Here is a 7,032-nt window from a genome sequence, read left to right on the forward strand (position 1 = left end):
GGGGAAGGAGGAAATTGACACTGAGGGAGTTGGTGGGGTGGTTTGCGTGAGCTTGGTTACAAGAGGAAGGGATTTACTGGTCAGTGGACTGCTTCCGCTGTCACCCAAAGTTTTTGAACTTGTCACTGACTTATTATGAATGCGCTGCAGGTGACGTATAAGGGAGGATGTTCCGAGGTGGTTAACGTCCTTACCCCTACTTATTACAGCTTGACAAAGGGAACACACGGCTTGACACCTGTTGTCCGCATTTCTGGTGAAATACCTCCACACCGAAGAGCTGATTTTTTTGGTATTTTCACCTGGCATGTCAACGGCCATATTCCTCCCACGGACAACAGGTGTCTCCCCGGGTGCCTGACTTAAACAAACCACCTCACCATCAGAATCCTCCTGGTCAATTTCCTCCCCAGCGCCAGCAACACCCATATCCTCCTCATCCTGGTGTACTTCAACACTGACATCTTCAATCTGACTATCAGGAACTGGACTGCGGGTGCTCCTTCCAGCACTTGCAGGGGGCGTGCAAATGGTGGAAGGCGCATGCTCTTCACGTCCAGTGTTGGGAAGGTCAGGCATCGCAACCGACACAATTGGACTCTCCTTGTGGATTTGGGATTTCAAAGAACGCACAGTTCTTTGCGGTGCTTTTGCCAGCTTGAGTCTTTTCAGTTTTCTAGCGAGAGGCTGAGTGCTTCCATCCTCATGTGAAGCTGAACCACTAGCCATGAACATAGGCCAGGGCCTCAGCCGTTCCTTGCCACTCCGTGTGGTAAATGGCATATTGGCAAGTTTACGCTTCTCCTCCGACAATTTTATTTTAGGTTTTGGAGTCCTTTTTTTACTGATATTTGGTGTTTTGGATTTGACATGCTCTGTACTATGCCATTGGGCATCGGCCTTGGCAGACGACGTTGCTGGCATTTCATCGTCTCGGCCATGACTAGTGGCAGCAGCTTCAGCACGAGGTGGAAGTGGATCTTGATCTTTCCCTAATTTTGGAACCTCAACATTTTTGTTCTCCATATTTTAATAGGCACAACTAAAAGGCACCTCAGGTAAACAATGGAGATGGATGGATTGGATACTAGTATACAATTATGGACGGGCTGCCGAGTGCCGACACAGAGGTAGCCACAGCCGTGAACTACCGCACTGTACTGTGTCTGCTGCTAATATATAGACTGGTTGATAAAGAGATAGTATACTCGTAACTAGTATGTATGTATAAAGAAAGAAAAAAAAAACACGGTTAGGTGGTATATACAATTATGGACGGGCTGCCGAGTGCCGACACAGAGGTAGCCACAGCCGTGAACTACCGCACTGTACTGTGTCTGCTGCTAATATATAGACTGGTTGATAAAGAGATAGTATACTCGTAACTAGTATGTATGTATAAAGAAAGAAAAAAAAACCACGGTTAGGTGGTATATACAATTATGGACGGGCTGCCGAGTGCCGACACAGAGGTAGCCACAGCCGTGAACTACCGCACTGTACTGTGTCTGCTGCTAATATATAGACTGGTTGATAAAGAGATAGTATACTCGTAACTAGTATGTATGTATAAAGAAAGAAAAAAAAACCACGGTTAGGTCACTGGTATATACAATTATGGACGGGCTGCCGAGTGCCGACACAGAGGTAGCCACAGCCGTGAACTACCGCACTGTACTGTGTCTGCTGCTAATATATAGACTGGTTGATAAAGAGATAGTATACTCGTAACTAGTATGTATGTATAAAGAAAGAAAAAAAAACCACGGTTAGGTGGTATATACAATTATGGACGGGCTGCCGAGTGCCGACACAGAGGTAGCCACAGCCGTGAACTACCGCACTGTACTGTGTCTGCTGCTAATATATAGACTGGTTGATAAAGAGATAGTATACTCGTAACTAGTATGTATGTATAAAGAAAGAAAAAAAAACCACGGTTAGGTGGTATATACAATTATGGACGGGCTGCCGAGTGCCGACACAGAGGTAGCCACAGCCGTGAACTACCGCACTGTACTGTGTCTGCTGCTAATATATAGACTGGTTGATAAAGAGATAGTATACTCGTAACTAGTATGTATGTATAAAGAAAGAAAAAAAAAACACGGTTAGGTGGTATATACAATTATGGACGGGCTGCCGAGTGCCGACACAGAGGTAGCCACAGCCGTGAACTACCGCACTGTACTGTGTCTGCTGCTAATATATAGACTGGTTGATAAAGAGATAGTATACTCGTAACTAGTATGTATGTATAAAGAAAGAAAAAAAAACCACGGTTAGGTGGTATATACAATTATGGATGGGCTGCCGAGTGCCGACACAGAGGTAGCCACAGCCGTGAACTACCGCACTGTACTGTGTCTGCTGCTAATATATAGACTGGTTGATAAAGAGATAGTATACTCGTAACTAGTATGTATGTATAAAGAAAGAAAAAAAAACCACGGTTAGGTCACTGGTATATACAATTATGGACGGGCTGCCGAGTGCCGACACAGAGGTAGCCACAGCCGTGAACTACCGCACTGTACTGTGTCTGCTGCTAATATATAGACTGGTTGATAAAGAGATAGTATACTCGTAACTAGTATGTATGTATAAAGAAAGAAAAAAAAAACACGGTTAGGTGGTATATACAATTATGGACGGGCTGCCGAGTGCCGACACAGAGGTAGCCACAGCCGTGAACTACCGCACTGTACTGTGTCTGCTGCTAATATATAGACTGGTTGATAAAGAGATAGTATACTCGTAACTAGAGATGAGCGGGTTCGGTTTCTCTGAAACCGAACCCGCACGAACTTCATGTTTTTTTCACGGGTCCGAGCAGACTCGGATCCTCCCGCCTTGCTCGGTTAACCCGAGCGCGCCCGAACGTCATCATGACGCTGTCGGATTCTCGCGAGACTCGGATTCTATATAAGGAGCCGCGCGTCGCCGCCATTTTCACACGTGCATTGAGATTGATAGGGAGAGGACGTGGCTGGCGTCCTCTCCATTAGAAATTAGATTAGAAGAGAGAGAGAGATTGTGCAGAGTCAGACAGAGTTTACCACAGTGACCAGTGCAGTTGTTGTTAGTTAACTTTTATTTATTTTAATATAATATATCCGTTCTCTGCTATATCCGTTCTCTGCCTGAAAAAAAACGATACACAGCAGCAGCCAGTCACACAGTGTGACTCAGTCTGTGTGCACTCAGCTCAGCCCAGTGTGCTGCACATCAATGTATAAAAGGCAAAGCTTATAATAATTGTGGGGGAGACTGGGGAGCACTGCAGGTTGTTATAGCAGGAGCCCCCAGGAGTACATAATATTATATTAATTTAAAATTAAACAGTGCACACTTTTGCTGCAGGAGTGCCACTGCCAGTGTGACTAGTGGTGACCAGTGCCTGACCACCAGTATAGTAGTATATTGTTGTTGTATGTATTGTATACTATCTCTTTATCAACCAGTCTATATTAGCAGCAGACACAGTACAGTGCGGTAGTTCACGGCTGTGGCTACCTCTGTGTCGGCAGTCGGAACTCGGCAGGCAGTCCGTCCATCCATAATTGTATTACAATATATACCACCTAACCGTGGTATTTTTTTTTCTTTCTTTATACCGTCGTCATAGTGTCATACTAGTTGTTACGAGTATACTACTATCTCTTTATCAACCAGTGTACAGTGCGGTAGTTCACGGCTGTGGCTACCTCTGTGTTGGCAGTCGGCAGGCAGTCCGTCCATCCATAATTGTATTATTATTATAATATATACCACCTAACCGTGGTTTTTTTTTCATTCTTTATACCGTCATAGTGTCATACTAGTTGTTACGAGTATACTACTATCTCTTTATCAACCAGTGTACAGTGCGGTAGTTCACGGCTGTGGCTACCTCTGTGTCGGCAGTCGGCAGGCAGTCCGTCCATCCATAATTGTATTATTATTATAATATATACCACCTAACCGTGGTTTTTTTTCCATTCTTTATACCGTCGTCATAGTGTCATACTAGTTGTTACGAGTATACTACTATCTCTTTATCAACCAGTGTACAGTGCGGTAGTTCACGGCTGTGGCTACCTCTGTGTCGGCAGGCAGTCCGTCCATCCATAATTGTATTATTATTATAATATATACCACCTAACCGTGGTTTTTTTTTCATTCTTTATACCGTCGTCATAGTGTCATACTAGTTGTTACGAGTATACTACTATCTCTTTATCAACCAGTGTACAGTGCGGTAGTTCACGGCTGTGGCTACCTCTGTGTCGGCAGTCGGCAGGCAGTCCGTCCATCCATAATTGTATTATTATTATAATATATACCACCTAACCGTGGTTTTTTTTTCATTCTTTATACCGTCGTCATAGTGTCATACTAGTTGTTACGAGTATACTACTATCTCTTTATCAACCAGTGTACAGTGCGGTAGTTCACGGCTGTGGCTACCTCTGTGTCGGCAGTCGGCAGGCAGTCCGTCCATCCATAATTGTATTATTATTATAATATATACCACCTAACCGTGGTTTTTTTTTTCATTCTTTATACCGTCGTCATAGTGTCATACTAGTTGTTACGAGTATACTACTATGTCTTTATCAACCAGTGTACAGTGCGGTAGTTCACGGCTGTGGCTACCTCTGTGTCGGCAGTCGGCAGGCAGTCCGTCCATCCATAATTGTATTATTATTATAATATATACCACCTAACCGTGGTTTTTTTTTCATTCTTTATACCGTCGTCATAGTGTCATACTAGTTGTTACGAGTATACTACTATCTCTTTATCAACCAGTGTACAGTGCGGTAGTTCACGGCTGTGGCTACCTCTGTGTCGGCAGTCGGCAGGCAGTCCGTCCATCCATAATTGTATTATTATTATAATATATACCACCTAACCGTGGTTTTTTTTTCATTCTTTATACCGTCGTCATAGTGTCATACTAGTTGTTACGAGTATACTACTATCTCTTTATCAACCAGTGTACAGTGCGGTAGTTCACGGCTGTGGCTACCTCTGTGTCGGCAGTCGGCAGGCAGTCCGTCCATCCATAATTGTATTATTATTATAATATATACCACCTAACCGTGGTTTTTTTTTCATTCTTTATACCGTCGTCATAGTGTCATACTAGTTGTTACGAGTATACTACTATCTCTTTATCAACCAGTGTACAGTGCGGTAGTTCACGGCTGTGGCTACCTCTGTGTCGGCAGTCGGCAGGCAGTCCGTCCATCCATAATTGTATTATTATTATAATATATACCACCTAACCGTGGTTTTTTTTTCATTCTTTATACCGTCGTCATAGTGTCATACTAGTTGTTACGAGTATACTACTATCTCTTTATCAACCAGTGTACAGTGCGGTAGTTCACGGCTGTGGCTACCTCTGTGTCGGCAGTCGGCAGGCAGTCCGTCCATCCATAATTGTATTATTATTATAATATATACCACCTAACCGTGGTTTTTTTTTCATTCTTTATACCGTCGTCATAGTGTCATACTAGTTGTTACGAGTATACTACTATCTCTTTATCAACCAGTGTACAGTGCGGTAGTTCACGGCTGTGGCTACCTCTGTGTCGGCAGTCGGCAGGCAGTCCGTCCATCCATAATTGTATTATTATTATAATATATACCACCTAACCGTGGTTTTTTTTTCATTCTTTATACCGTCGTCATAGTGTCATACTAGTTGTTACGAGTATACTACTATCTCTTTATCAACCAGTGTACAGTGCGGTAGTTCACGGCTGTGGCTACCTCTGTGTCGGCAGTCGGCAGGCAGTCCGTCCATCCATAATTGTATTATTATTATAATATATACCACCTAACCGTGGTTTTTTTTTCATTCTTTATACCGTCATAGTGTCATACTAGTTGTTACGAGTATACTACTATCTCTTTATCAACCAGTGTACAGTGCGGTAGTTCACGGCTGTGGCTACCTCTGTGTCGGCAGTCGGCAGGCAGTCCGTCCATCCATAATTGTATTATTATTATAATATATACCACCTAACCGTGGTTTTTTTTTCATTCTTTATACCGTCGTCATAGTGTCATACTAGTTGTTACGAGTATACTACTATCTCTTTATCAACCAGTGTACAGTGCGGTAGTTCACGGCTGTGGCTACCTCTGTGTCGGCAGTCGGCAGGCAGTCCGTCCATCCATAATTGTATTATTATTATAATATATACCACCTAACCGTGGTTTTTTTATACCACCTAACCGTGGCAGTCCGTCCATAATTGTATACTAGTATCCAATCCATCCATCTCCATTGTTTACCTGAGGTGCCTTTTAGTTCTGCCTATAAAATATGGAGAACAAAAAAGTTGAGGTTCCAAAATTAGGGAAAGATCAAGATCCACTTCCACCTCGTGCTGAAGCTGCTGCCACTAGTCATGGCCGAGACGATGAAATGCCAGCAACGTCGTCTGCCAAGGCCGATGCCCAATGTCATAGTACAGAGCATGTCAAATCCAAAACACCAAATATCAGAAAAAAAAGGACTCCAAAACCTAAAATAAAATTGTCGGAGGAGAAGCGTAAACTTGCCAATATGCCATTTACCACACGGAGTGGCAAGGAACGGCTGAGGCCCTGGCCTATGTTCATGGCTAGTGGTTCAGCTTCACATGAGGATGGAAGCACTCAGCCTCTCGCTAGAAAACTGAAAAGACTCAAGCTGGCAAAAGCACCGCAAAGAACTGTGCGTTCTTTGAAATCCCAAATCCACAAGGAGAGTCCAATTGTGTCGTTTGCGATGCCTGACCTTCCCAACACTGGACGTGAAGAGCATGCGCCTTCCACTATTTGCATGCCCCCTGCAAGTGCTGGAAGGAGCACCCGCAGTCCAGTTCCTGATAGTCAGATTGAAGATGTCAGTGTTGAAGTACACCAGGATGAGGAGGATATGGGTGTTGCTGGCGCTGGGGAGGAAATTGACCAGGAGGATTCTGATGGTGAGGTGGTTTGTTTAAGTCAGGCACCCGGGGAGACACCTGTTGTCCGTGGGAGGAATAT

This window comes from Pseudophryne corroboree, chromosome 7 (genome assembly GCF_028390025.1).
Source record: "Pseudophryne corroboree isolate aPseCor3 chromosome 7, aPseCor3.hap2, whole genome shotgun sequence".
NCBI classification, from domain to species: Eukaryota; Metazoa; Chordata; class Amphibia; order Anura; family Myobatrachidae; genus Pseudophryne; species Pseudophryne corroboree.